The sequence below is a fragment of the Rhinatrema bivittatum genome, chromosome 1, assembly GCF_901001135.1.
Source record: "Rhinatrema bivittatum chromosome 1, aRhiBiv1.1, whole genome shotgun sequence".
In the NCBI taxonomy this organism is placed as follows: domain Eukaryota; kingdom Metazoa; phylum Chordata; class Amphibia; order Gymnophiona; family Rhinatrematidae; genus Rhinatrema; species Rhinatrema bivittatum.
In genome coordinates this window covers 798,002,400-798,017,416 of record NC_042615.1, presented here as the reverse complement: position 1 = coordinate 798,017,416, position 15,017 = coordinate 798,002,400, and the positions used below count along the sequence as shown (strand labels likewise).

The following is a 15,017-nucleotide window of genomic DNA, read 5'->3' as shown; positions in this document are numbered from 1 at the left end:
GCCCCAGTGAAGAGGTAGTGTACCTAGAGGGTCTAGACCCCATAATTGTGGTAAAGCCCATGTGCTGAGCAGGAGCTGTGAGCTGGTGATGTAGGCATGATGGTAGATGGGGAGTTGAAAACAGGAGCTGCTGAGAAGACTTGGGCAGGAGTCTCTGGAATGACTTGATCAAGAACAGGAGTCACAAGGAGAACTTGAGCTGTAATAGGAGTCACTGGGATGGCTGATCTTAGAAGGGCACAGGTCCCAGGGAGAATCAAGAGAAGTGAGGCCTTACAACTGAATTTTTAGTGTTGGGGATATGGCTACCAAAGTGAAGGGCCCAAGATGGTCATTCCTCTTTGCAACCCCTTATGGACAGCTCAGATCGGGATGACTGGACAAGACTAGGAGTATCTGGGATAAGTCAGGCAGGAATAGGATTGAAGGCCAGAGGAATAGGGTTTCCATGGGGCATATGGCAAGGAATTTGTTGGACCAGCAAAGGTATACCTTCCTGGTGCTGCTTATATGTTGGTCTCAATTTGGGGCACACCCAGTGCTCGACCAATGAGGAGCCTGAAGAGGTATGTCTTGCTCTTTCAAATATATACTATTCTCTGACTCCCTCAAAAACTGGCATTCTTCATTGCTTTGCTACAGGTTTCCAGCTTGCAGCTACCAGAGCCTTAGGTTCAAACCCCATTTTTTCTGACAAATGTCTCCCAACCTAGATGGGGGATGAGAAAAGTTGCATTTTAAATGCCCCAGGGTTCACTTAGGCTTGATATTTGATACCTCAAGTATTCCCAGGATCCCAAGTCCATCTTGTGGAAGCCCCCCCCCCCCCATGTGATGTCATCATCATTAAGGCCTCCTTCCCTTTATCTACAGGATGCTGATGACACCCCCCCCCCCCCCCCCAGAACCCCATTCCCGACTGTGACATCATCAAGGGCTCCTGTCCTTTATCTATGAGCTGCTGTTGACTCACCTGGAACCCCACTCCCCTCTGTGACATCATCATCAAGGGCTCCTGCCCTTTATTTACAAACTGCTGCCAACACCCCTGGAACTCCATCCCCCACTGTGACATCATCATTAAGGGCTCCTGCCCCTTATCTATGAGCTGCTGATGACCTCCCCCAGGACTCTACCCCCACTATGACATTATCATCAAGGGCTCCTGCCTTTTTCTACGGACTCCTGCTGACCTCCCCCCGAGAATACCACCCCCCACTTTGACATCATCATCAAGGGCACACTCAGTCACACAACTGCCTTCCACTCATTGCTTGCTGCTTGGATTTTTGCTGTATATGCTTACTTTGTATTTCCTTTCAATTTCAGCTGTTGCCCATTTCCCTGGAACCCTGCATCCAATGTGAGATCATCATCAAGGTTTCCTGCCCTTTATCTATGGGCCATGGTTTACTCACACCCTTCATGTTTTTCAGTGCTGGTTCAAACACCGACAGGACAGACCATCAGTAATTGTTATGGATAGAGTATTAACCACCTGATGCAGACATTATTCGAAACAAGAATCCTTGTCATGGTGTTTTGTTACTTAAGTTTTCAAAGCTAAGTACAGCATTTCTGTGTTTGAAATATTTTGAACTCACTATACTGACTAATTATCATGTTGATGAATGATTAATGACTCTAGTTTGTGACAATGAAAAAAAAAAAGATTAAATTGGACCTGCGTAGATTTGTTCTTATTCTGAGGGGTTAAGGGCTTTCTATAGATTGGTCCTATATAAAAAATAGAAAATAATCAACGAAATATAAAAAATAACATCAATGAGTGTTGCAGATATATTAACCTCTTGATGCAGACATTGCTCGAAACAAGGATCCTTGTCGAGGTGTTTTTTTTTATTACTGGAGTTTTCAAGCTAAGTAGAACTTTTTTTGTATTTGATTTATTTTGAACTCACTGTACTCACTGATTATAATGTTGGTGAATGATTAATGACTCTAGTTTGTGGCATTGAAAAAAAATTAAAAAATAGATTAAATTGGACTCACATAGATTTTCCCTTATTCTGTTGGGTTAAGGGCTTTGTATAGGTTGGTCCTCCATAAAAAATAAAAAATAGAATATAATCATCAAAATATAAAAAATAACCATTTGTGACAATATAACTAGCAGACTTTTAGCTTATTGTTTTTTTCACACCCTCACCATACATAAACTAAAACTACGCCAAGTGGAGTACAAGTGGAAAAAACACAGTTCAAATGCCCTTGCTCAATTCAATGCTAAACTTGCCACTGCAGAGCTGCTGTTAACTCAGAAAAAAATTAATTATATTCTAAACATATTGAGACTGACAACAACCCTAAAATACTATTTAACACCATTAAATCTATTACCTGCCCCCCCCCCCCCCCCCCCAACTAAGTGTAAATACCCGGAAGCTATATCCCCTCATGTTCTATGTGAATCCTTCGAAAATCACTTTCAATGTAAGATTCAAAATTTGATTGACTCATTTCCTCCAAGTATCACTCCCATTCCACTTGCCGACCCAGGCTTTTCCTGGGACTCCTTTGACTTTGTTGCTAACATTATCTCTAAAATGAAACCCACATCCTGCGCTTTCACCCCTTTCTCAACTGTTTTACTCAAACTAGTCAAAGATGATATTGTATTACCCATCGTCCAAATTGTCAGCTTATCCCAAGCCACTGGTACCATGTCAGACTCCTTGAAAATTTCTGCTGTTACCCCAATTTTAAAGAATCCATCTGTCTCCTCAACTGACTACAACAACTATCAACCCATTTCCTCACTCCCTTTCCTTTCTAAAACCATTGAATCTGTAGTTCTAAAGGCTATCTCAATGAACACTCCTTTCTTGATCAATATCAATTTAGATTTAACCACTACCATAGTATTGAATCCCTTCGCTTATCGATACAATTCACCTAAGCTATGACTCTGGGACATTTTATGTATCCATCTTTCTTGATCTATCTGCTGCATTTGATACCATCAACCATGAAAATCTACTTTCTCACCTTAAGTATATTGGTTTCTCTAGATCTGTCATGTCATGGATCTCATCCTACATAGATAATCGATTTCAGCAAGTACATTTAAACTCTGATACATCTTCTTAGTTTCCTCTCCACACTGGCATACCTCAAGGTTCAGCCCTTTCTGCTGCTCTATTTAATATTTACATCACCCCTATTTGTCAGCTACTTTCCCTGTAGGGGTCTCTTATCGTATGTTCACTGAGGATATCCAACTCTATTTCCCTACCTGGCAATCATGGCATTCCACATCCCAGTTTATCACCTTGTGCTTATCATCCATTAAATCATGGTTACTCTATAACAAACTCTCCTTGAATCTCTCTAAAACAGAAATTTTAATACTCAGCAGCTCCTCATTTGACATCCTTAGCTCCATATCTGTTAACAATATACCCATCAAGATTTCCTTCTCTGCCCGCCACCTTGGCATTCTTCTTGACATGAGAGCTCATATTAAATCAGTAGTCAAATTGACATTTTATAAACTACGTCTTCTCAGACACATTAAGCCTCTCTTTGAACCAATAGCCTTTAGAACAATATTGCAATCTCTAAATCTTAGTGGTCTCAACTATTACAATTCTCTGTATCTCGGCCTTCTCCTTACCTCAATTAAACCTCTTCAGCTTTCTTAAAATGCAGCAGCATATCTCCTGACTAACACCAAACTTTGTAACCATATTTCTTCTGTCCTGCTAAAACTATACTGGTTACCAATTTCCTGAGCATCAAGTACAAAATCTTAATCATTTTATACAATCTCATTTAAGACAACAACAGTCCCTGGTTCTCTGCAATTCTTCACCTCTATATCCCTTCACAAATCCTTCAATCCCAAAACCAATTCCTCCTTCATACCCCTTTCCCCAAAGCAACAAGACTCAACATAACAAGAGAATGGGTCTTTTCTATTGCTGGCCCCATTTCATAGAACTCCATACCCAACTCCGTAAGAATTCTAAATAACAAGAAAATTTTTAAGAAAGCCCTACAACATCACCTATTTAAACAGGCTTTCAAAGACCTTTTATGATCTCACCTGTCTGACTATGTCCGCAGGTATGACCTTCTACCTGAATCTGCCTGTAGTCCCCCATTACCCAATTTATGTCTACTCATTGTTGATGTTATTTTAATGTTACTTTATTTTATATGTATATAATGTTCCATAATCTAATTTACTCAACGCACAATAAAGCTCTGGAATTTGTTGCCAGAGGATGTGGTTAGTGCAGTTAGTGTAGCTGGGTTCAAAAAAGGTTTGGATAAGTTCTTGGAGGAATGGCTATTAATCAGTTATACTTAGGGAATAGCCTCTGCTATTAATTGCATCAGTAGCATGGGTTCTTCTTAGTGTTGGGGTAATTGCCTGGTTTTGGCCTCTGTTGGAAACAGGATGCTGGGCTTGATGGACCCTTGGTCTGACCCAGCATGGCAATTTCTTATGTTCTTATGTTCTTATTTTATTGTGAACCACCCCAAACCTTGGAGGTCATGGTCAACAAATCTTTTCAAATAAATAAATAGTCATGTAGCCAGAATTGGGCTTGGACATAATACAAGCTGGCATCAAGGACAACAGTGCAGTGTGGAAGAAACTCATCTATAGCTCCGGCTCCCTTACCAAATTCCTCGGTATACTGTGAGTGTTTCTCTGGTAATTGTACAATTTCCTCTTTGGTTACCAACCAATATTTGACCTTTGAGGAATTCCCCTTGGGGGTCTGTTTTCTTTTCTTCTATATTGGATATACAGTCCAATTGGATGGAAACATTATTTGTCATGTCTTCATTTAACTTGGGGCTCATGCCATTCTACTTCAGGTAGGCCCAGAATGACTAAAAAGTATGAAGTACTAATGAGGATGAAATGTGGTACAATATGATGATTGTGCACCATGGACAACATATGAAATTCAGTCTGAGGTCTCAAATGTAGGAACTGGAGTTGGAACTTTGGAGATTGCTGGCACTGTATTTTCCAGTGCAGGAACTGGAGCTGTACAGAAAGCTGGTGCTAAATTAATTGATGCAGAATCTGGTGCTGCTGCTGCTGAGGCAGTTGGAGCTGAGATTACCAGTTCAGGAACAGGATTGAAGCTGTAGAGACAACTGGAGCTAGAACCACCTAAAATAGAGGTTTTCTAACTGCTGGAACTGAACCAGTAAGAAGCCAGTCCAATAGTCTTTTAAAAAAACGGAGTCACCTTAGTAGCTGCTGGCTCAGCCTGTAAAAGATGTTGGAAGAACTGGCTTAGCATGGAACCAAATTACTGAATTTGCTGAAGAATCCTGGAATTGACTCATCAGCGGAGTTGCTTCATCCAGGAATGGAATCACTGAAATGAGCCCACAATATTCCTTCCTTGTAATCTTCTCAGGAAGTAGCATACTTGGATCTTAGAATGGATGGCTGGCTGGGAACCACTTCCAGTCTTGCCCAGAGTTAGTGGCTTGGAGAGTATCCAACTTTTGCTGGAAGATATTGAGCTGGGCCTGCATTACTTGAATCACTTTCATTAAGTCTTTCCAACTATTGGAAGCTCCAGGCCCAGACTTGGCTAGTCCATGCTATCAGACTTTGTTCCAGTGAGAGCTAGGCCCAAGGGTCATGATGGAGACAGGTGCTGGACACTGGCTGGGAGGTGGTGATGTAGATCCAATTGTATATGAAAACCCAGGAACAGGTATTGCTGAAATGAATTGGGGAGGAGCAGGAGCCACTGGGAAAATGGGCAGGAAGAAGAGTTTCTGGGATGACTTGGATAAGAACAGGATTAAAGGCCAGAAGAATATCATTTCCACAAGGTAGATGCCATGGAATGTGTTGGGCTAGCAAACTGTGTCTTCCTGGTGCTGCTTATATGTTGGTCTCTTTTTGGAGAACACCTGGTGCATGTCAAAAGAGGATCCTGCATAGGAGTGTCTAGATTTCTCTGAAATATAAAGTATAACTATTATATGACTCCCTGGAGGGCCCAAAACTTCCATAACTTCACTGCAGGTTTCCAGCCTTTAGTAGCTACCATATGTACAGGTTCAAACTCCATCATCTCTGACACACAATTATATAGTCCAAAGGTCTGTCTCCCACTGAAATATGGCTGGCAATATTGATGGTATCTGTATCGAATATAAAATAATAGAGATTTTCTTGTCTCTAAGGGTCTCCTAGTGAAGTGGATTTTCATTCATAGGAAGTTCATTTCTGGATGTAACACCTCCAAATAAGTAGAAACATAGAAATGATAGCAGAAAAGGACCAAATGGTCCATCCAGTCTGCCCAGCAAGCTTATAGTAGTATCTGACGTGTTGTACAGGTCATCCCCATACTTACCAGTTTCTCAGACTGTAAAAGTCAGGGCCCTTCTTTATTGCTGTCTGAACCCAATTCCCCTTTTCTTCTTTTAACCCTGCCGTTGAAGCAGAGAGCAATGATGGAGTAGCATTAAAAGTATGAAGGTTTATTGGTTAAGGGTAGTAACTGCCACACCAGCAAGTTACGCCCATGCACGTTTTCTTCATTCCCATCCTCTAGCCTTTAGGGATCCACAGTGTTTACCCCATGCCCCTTTGAATTCTTTCACTGTTTTTGTCTTCACCACCTCCTCTGGAAGGGTATTCCAGGAATCCACTACCTTCTTCACGAAGAAATAGTTCCTGACATGACTTCTGAGCCTGGAATTTCATTTCATGACCCCTAGTTCTACTGATTTCTTTCCAACAGAAAAGGTTTGTCGATTCTGCATCTTTAAAACCTTTCAGGTATCTGACATGATTGAAACTCACTCCTTGGCTGGGTTCTTTTGGGTATGATCTAAATCTCTCAGATTTACTGCCAAAGCTCTTCTTAATACTCGCATGCCTCTGAATGAACCTTCTGGAATTTTTCCAGAGACAGAACCATGAGTGCCTTGCCATGGCAGGGAACTTCTGGTCATTTGAGGACAATGTTTCTCCTGTGTTAGAATTTACCAAGGAAAGATCTGCAGGGAAAATCCTCCTTTCTTGTTTCCAGGAAATTAGAAAAGCCAATACGGAATTTACCGGTCTCTACTTTAGATCTGAGACTGATTGAAACGTTTCTACCAGACGGGGTGAGTGAAGCATCTAACATTGTAACTGACACGGTATTCAGAAAAGGTTTGTGAATCCCAAGTCTAATAATGAGAATTACAGGTTCTTACCATGATACCCATGTTTAACTGAAACCAGTTTTTTCTTATACAATAAACAGGTGTAAATTAAACAATTCCATATTTTTTTTATATAGAATAATATACAAAGTAGGAACAGCAAGACTAACTCAGATAAAAATAAGGCTTTCTGGGGCAGCTGTTAGGATTTGTGAGTATGTGGGCCCTGGGCTGAGGTGAGAGGTGAGGTCTCAGCTAAGGGTGTGCAGAGCAACAGGTGCTGGAGAGAGAGAAGAGGGAGGAAGAGCTAGAGATGGTGACCCCAAGGGGTGGAGCCATGGAGCGTCCGCACGGGGACCTGACATCAGTCCTAGCTAGAATGTCCTTGAGTCTTTATTAAAGAAGCAGAGTGACACTGCCCGCAGAGCGGGGAGTGAAGTAGAAGGTCATACAGACGCTGAGGTGCCACAGGTCTGTATAGTGGGGAATACCCACGGAGTAGTCCTCTGTAGAGATGAGCAGTGATAGTCCGTAGAGCAGGGTACACCAGTGAGGGTTCCTCAGTAGCGTTGGTACGGCAATGGTCCGCAGAGCAGGGTACACCATTGCGGGTTCCTCAGTAGTGGAGGTACAGCAATGATCCACAGAGCGGGGTACTCACTATAGCAGAACAAAGTTCCAGAGGAAGCCCCGGGGTACAGGGCAAGTAGCAGTCCAAGATGAAATGCCCTCCAAGAAGTGGATAGCCAGAGACAAGATAGGGCCCCCTAGGAACGGGTACCCGGAACATCTTTCATCAAGAAGGCAGGAGTGGAATGCAGGTCCAAAGTGAGCAGATTCAGCAATGAGGGAATTGTTGCCAAGTCATAGGCAGGCAGGGCCAGCCGGCTTAAATATCCATGAGAAATGACGTCATCCGGGGGGAGGTTCCCGCCACGACGTGGATAAGACTGGCCTGAGGGTCGGCAGCGTCCATGCCATGCGGGAAGGCCCGAGAACTAGGGCATGCAGGCCAGCGATAGCTGGCGGAGGCTGTCAGTCTCCCCAGAGGAGTCAATGCTGGAAGGCATAAGGTGAGCAACAGCAGTCGCAGCCGTCTGCGACCGACGGGCGTAACAGCAGCCCTAAGTTATCTGGCTAAAGTAACTGACTTTTGTTTATATCCAGTTAACTTAGCAGGATAACATTAGACCTGCTTCAGAACTGTTTTTTTTATTTCTGCCTTTATGTTTATGTTGCTAGCTAAAGACAACTGGCATTGGGGGTCATTTATCAAATCGCGTTATGGCGATTTTGCATGCGTTAAGGCATTTTCGCTTGCGTTAAGCACCTTTAACACATGTGAAAACCCCTTAACGCATGTGAAAATGCCTTTAACGCCTGTGATAGCACCATAACGCATGGTGTGATGCAAATCTGAAAAGGATTAGGAGTTAGGGGCGGGAGTGGGCTGGGCTCACAGTTTTGCAAAGCCCTATCGCATGGCTTTAACACTGATTTTAACTACTCCTTTTTCATTAGCATTAGGCCGTGCGATAGGTTGCATTAGGGCTTTATTGCACATTGAAATGTTTTTGCCCATGCTGGTTTTAGTTGTTTTGAAGCTCCCGGAGAGCCAGCTTAGCTATCAGGGCCCGTCCTAGAGAGAGAAAGTGAGAGAGAGAGAGAGAGGGAGAGAGAGAGAGCCTAGCCATAATGCCCTCACACTAGATAGGTATTTATATACAAGCTAGATTGAGAGAACATTGCACAAATCTCATCTTTGGGTGAGTTTCCTCACTCCGAAGGTCCTCAAATCTTCACAAGAGAGCACTGTGCTGTTTGTATGTTTCACTTTGAATGTCAAAGTGGCCCCTAACCCCTATACTAATACTAAACCTCACCTTGAGTTACTAGGTGTGCTTCCCACAGAGATATAAATACCTATCTAGTGTGCGGGATTATGGCTAGTCTCTCTCTCTCTCACTCTTTCTCATCCTGATAGCTAGGCTGGCTCTCCCAGAGCTTCAAAACAACTAAAAATGGTCCACCCAGTGGATGTATGCAGAAATACAACAATTCCAAAATGTAGCACAAAGTGTGAAAAGGTTAGCATTTTACATAGGTATTAGTGCAATAAACTGCCTATTACCATAAAACACACTCCTTTTCCTATCACATGCAATATTTTTCTCAATTTTAAAAATCTAGCCTATATTTGAAAGAACACAGCTAGTTAAGTGGAACTGCAAGTTTGCTTCCTTTTTTTTTTCTTTTCAAGAAGCTTGAAGACCTAGAGAGGTTTTATCTCTGCCCCACCTCCAACCCAAGCACTAAATCTAGTACCTTTCCATGCCAAGCTTGCAGCCACCCCCCTAAACCCCTCAAACTCATATTTAAAATTTAAAGAGCCAATGCCAGCCTCCCCTCTCCCCCACCCACTCCCCTGTCCTGCCAAGTTATTTTGCCATCCTACAACCCCCACCCCACTCCACTCCAGCCCACCCCGACCCTAACCATCCCATTCTCCTGGTACCTTAAAATTTAAAGATCTTCCACACAGATCATGGTAGCAGTTTACTATGACCCGGGCCATTAATGAAGCTCATACAATTTTAAGCTACCAGGAGTGTAAGAGGGTTAGAGTTTAGATGGTGGGGTAAAATTGAGGGAGGGGGTAAGCAGGCCCAGGAGAGCAAATGTTTTGTTAATGTTGGCAGGATGGAAGAGGAGGTTGGGGGAGGGAGGAGGCCAGCATCAACTCTTTAAAAATTAACTTCTTAAATATGTCTGAGGGGTTTGGGAGGTCTGCAGACTTGACCTGGCAGGGCCCTGGATTTAGAGCTTGGATGGGGAGGTGACAGTGATTAAAGCATAGGGCTACCTGGCCCTTGACCTTATAAAATTAAAAAACAAAAAAACCTGTACTTCCGCTTAACTTTTCTAATTTTAGACCTAATCAGTATCATTCAAAAGATCTGGTTAGGTTTATATTTATCCAGCTTACATTAGCCAGGTTTCTTTAATTAGGGATATATTCAGTGGGACCTTTATCCCAATTAATGTCCAGGATATGTTATCTGGCCAATTGGAGCTGGATAACTTCTCTGCTCACTAGTTTATTGAATATCACACCCTTAATTTTTAAAACTGTTTTGAGCATACATGTCAGAAGTTAGCGTAGCATACTAAATAGATATATCAGTATATATCTGTATATAGAAATATAGCTAAGTAAGCTATATAGATATACAATATCTATAGATATATCTACTGAGAGGCAATATAAATATTAGGAATGTGCATTTGTTTTTAACAAGTTAGAAGCCCAAAATGAATGAGACATTTTTATTTAGGATTTTAGGAATCAAATAGGAATGGCCAATGCTCCAAAAATCAACAACAATGTTTGTGCTTGTTTCCTATTAAAGTCAATGGGGAGCAGCAAAAGTCAAGGATTCTTTTCTTCTCAAGGCAGTTGCCTTACTGTTTAGCAAACAGTGATGTCACACAAGATCCCAGACTGACTAGAGCTAGGGTGACAAGGGAGAGATGCTGAGGAGATCCCTAATAGCAGATCTATTCAGCCAGCCTAGACAAGAACATTTTTTATTGATTCAAGGAAGTTGTCTCAAATGATTAAGTGTGCATTGTAAATTATACTTTGTTTTGGTTCTGACCCAAAAGCATCTGAAAGTCCTGATTCCTTCAAACAAAAGACTATAACCCTAAAATTGTCTTCTATAAAACTGTATTGCCATTTAAATCACCCATGAAAAACGGACTTCAGCACCAATAGAGGAAAACCACAGACCAGATAAACCATATTGTAATATACCACATATAGCTAAATAAAGAAAGAAAAGTCATGAAAGATCAATACCTACTATTCCTGGGGTATGAATCACTAATAGCAATATTCCCTGTTGATCCAGTTCAATTTTTCAAGCAACCATCAAATCTGAAGCAAAATCTGAAGCAAAAAGAAAGCTTCAAGCAGAAACTAAAGTAGAAAATCCAGTGGATTCCTACTAAAATGATCAGTTCATCTTTACAGGGGGAACAGTATAGAGTAGATATTGTCAGTTGTAGCTCTCCCATGAAGGAGCTTAAGATGATGGGTTCCCAGTCTATATAAACCCCTGCCACCATCTTACGTTGTGGATTTTTTAGTTGACCTTCCTAGAGGCAACATGACCCTTTGCTGCTTCCTTTTTGGTTTATTATTAAAGTGAAGGACCGTAATGTCTCTCTAAGCTTGAGACCTGGATTAAGTGAAGAAGGCAGGGTGCCTTTCTCCTACTTATTGCTATGTATTTTGGAAAATGTTTCTTTTGAGAGGACAAAGTTTTGTCCATCCTTTCTGCCTCTTGTTTTGGTTTGCCCTTTTTCTTAAGAGATTGTTTTGTTTTACCTGCATACCCTACGAATCAAGCATCTGTCTTTCCTTATCATCTTTAAAAGGGAATCTTGCACCGAGAGAGAACTGTAAGGACTGCGGATAGGGTATGCAAACTGGGACTTGAATTGGATTGTATTTCTATTCACCAACTTTTGAGTGGAAGCTTAGAAACTGTCCCAATGATTGGTATGGAGAAGGAATATAATGATGAATTCAAATTGGTTTTAACATCAGAGTAGCTTTACTGGAAGCATAAGGTCAAAAATGTATTAAAGATCTAAAGTGTAGTAAGGAATCTGTAAATACCAAGCGCTGCAAAAGCTCCATTTATCAACTTTCCATTCTTAATCAGTAAAAGCTTAAGTTGGAAATCACATCAGCTTCCAGCATGATTATTAGTACTGTGTGTTGGCAATGAACCTTAATGCTTGATTGAGAACTAAGCAACACAGCGGGCCTAGAAGAGTAATCTTCCTACCATCAAGGAATTTTGGACACTCGGAGAACTAACAGCAGGAAAGGATTGTGTCACCTTGAATTGTGCTTGAAGTGTGGTTCTTGGAGCTCTATTGGGCAATTCTAACTCTGGAGGGGTCCACATAAATAGGACCATATATATATATGTATATATATATATATATATATATCTCCTTATATCTCCAGGTCAAGAGGGACAGGTTGAGCATGGTTGAACATGGTTGAGCATGCATTACATGCATAGAGATATAATCCTGTGTATATGTATACGTACCATCTCTCATGCTCCATCTCAGAGACAGTCTTTTTATCATCTAGGGTTACTTTGTTCAGATGCAGTATTTGCACATAACGAATTGTATGTTGCATTTAAGTTTTCTGAAAGTGATGGTTTCTGAGGGCGAGACTCAAGGAATCTTACTGACTGATGAAACGAGTGTCAACAAGGAAGGTTATCTACCGTGAAATATTTGGAGAGAATTATAATATACATGTGATGAAAAATTGAAGCGATTATGTTATTTTAATGACTGAATTATTGAATAGAACAATTGGAATTTTAAAAAATGAAACCTTAATGAATAAATTGCAATCTGTCATTTTTGACAAGCATTTAAATTAGTGCAGTATACATTATCCAATGATGAAAATGTGACAAGGGATCCCAGGTGAAATGTGTCAGAAATTAAAGACAAGAATAAGCTTGCAGAGACCCAAGATTATACATTAAAAAATACAACTAGGCAACACCACCATAGGGAACCTTTTTACAGGTCAGTCCACTGCATGGTCAGGATATAAAAAAAAACCCAACCCCAGAACTTTCCAAGAAAATAGGATATTTCAAAACAAAAGAAGAACCACTAACACTGTCCCAGGTCTGCTTGGCCTCAGCAGTTCCTGAATGTGTGTCTCTTTGCCTAAGGAAGAAAAAGGTGGTTGCCTATGTATTATACCTTACAAAAAAAAAAGAGAAAGCAATTTGCACTCTACTACAAATCTCAATGCACTGCTTTCTTAACAGTGAAAGTGAAACCCAGTAAAACATCAAGTGCCTGAATTCCTGAGGATTTTGTTCCCATTCTGTGTCTATAGGAAAAAAAACAACAACAAAGCTTAGAAAATCAGGCATAACATTTAAAAGGCATAAGAAAATGTACTGAGGAAATAAAGTTCTGTTGAATTTGAAATACAGAAAATCTTAATGCAAGTTTTTGGTTTTTTTCAGGCTCCAAAGAAAGCTGATGAAGCACAAAGGTTTAATTCAGTTCAAGAAGTTTAACCTTTTGAGTGCACCTCTGCCCAGCCCTTAAATAAATCCTTTTGTAAATGGATGAATACTATTGACTAGAATACCACAACTTCCCGATAGTGTTGGATGGCAAAACGGCAATGCTTAGATGCTTAGAACACAATATGAGGTGAAGGAGAACAAAAAAGAAGAAGCATGCTTGTGTTCTGCAGCTGTGAGACCTGGTGACAGAGGAAGCTCATCAGAGTTAAATTAGACTCAATGCTGACTTCCTGGCAGGTCACACTAGGTCACTGATCGGGAATCTCTGTGAACTGTGGCAAATTGCTTCCCTTTCCCCTTTGTAGCTAGGGTAGGAAGATGGATGCTGTTGCCGGCCCCAGCCTGGCACATTTTTAAGAAAATTACCAATGCTTTAACATTAATATTCAGGATGCAAACCACATCTAAATGATTCAACTGGCTTTCAGTTAAACTCTATAAAGCTAATATTCACTAGAGATGTGGTTAGTTTAAAGATATCAGTTTGGGCTTCGGATCGGGTACTCTGCAGAAAATTTTGTTTTCCCATGGTTTTTTGTTTTGGCAATTTTCGACGAAGTATGTTAGTGTGCAATAATGGGCATTACGGTGCACTAACAAACCAGTTAATGTACACTATCTCAGCATTAGTGCTCAGTTTACCAAACGAGATAATGCGCACTAGCTAGATGTTAATGTGTATTAAGGCCCTTTAGTGCGCACTAGCAGGTTAGTTAGTGCGCTCCATGGTGAGACCACACCTTGAATACTGTGTACAATTCTGGTCGCCGTATCTCAAAAAAGATAGAGTTGCAATGGAGAAGGTACAGAGAAGGGCAACCAAAATGATAAAGGGGATGGAACAGCTCCCCTATGAGGAAAGGCTGAAGAGGTTAGGGCTTTTCAGCTTGGAGAAGAGACGGGTGAGGGGGGATATCATAGAGGTCTTTAAGATCATGAGAGGTCTTGAACGAGTAGATGTGACTCGGTTATTTACACTTTCGAATAATATAAGGACTAGGGGGCATTCCATGAAGTTAGCAAGTAGCACATTTAAGACTAATCGGAGAAAATTCTTTTTCACTCAACGCACAATAAATCTCTGGAATTTGTTGCCAGAGGATGTGGTTAGTGCAGTTAGTGTAGCTGGGTTCAAAAAAGGTTTGGATAAGTTCTTGGAAGAATAGTCCATTAACTGCTATTAATCAAGTTTACTTAGGGAATAGCCACTGCTATTAATTGCATCAGTGCATCAGTAGCATGGGATCTTCTAGGTGTTTGGGTAATTGCCAGGTTCTTGTGGCCTGGTTTGGCCTCTGTTGGAAACAGGATGCTGGGCTTGATGGACCCTTGGTCTGACCCAGCATGGCAATTTCTTATGTTCTTATGTTCTTATGCCCTAATAGAACTTGAAGCATACTAAGTATGTAGTAGTGCGCTGTAACTAATGTTAGTGCACACTAAAAAATGCAACTTAAAAATTAAAAAGTATCAGTTCAGAGGAGTTTGTTAGCTAGAAATACAGGAGTAGATTTTATAAATCTGCACCCGCACGTACTTTTGTTCACGTACCAGGCGCAAACAAGAGTATGCGGGATTTTAATAGACATGCGCGTAGCTGTGCGTATCCATTAAAATCTGGATTTGGCGCGTGCAAGGCTGCCCAAAATCGACAGCCTGCGTGTGCTGAGCTGCGCAGCCTGCCTCCGTTCCCTTTGA

General features: G+C 41.2%; 1 long non-coding RNA gene across 1 annotated transcript in view; it reads left to right on the top strand.

Moving 5' to 3' along the window:
- LOC115078232 overlaps window positions 1-2,008 on the top strand; it is a 32,964-nt gene extending 30,956 nt beyond the window's left edge. Inside the window, exon 3 of the long non-coding RNA XR_003853100.1 lies at window positions 1,330-2,008. This is a non-coding gene — a long non-coding RNA (uncharacterized LOC115078232). The remainder of the gene's footprint in view (window positions 1-1,329) is intronic.
- The last annotated feature ends 13,009 nt before the right edge of the window (window positions 2,009-15,017 follow it).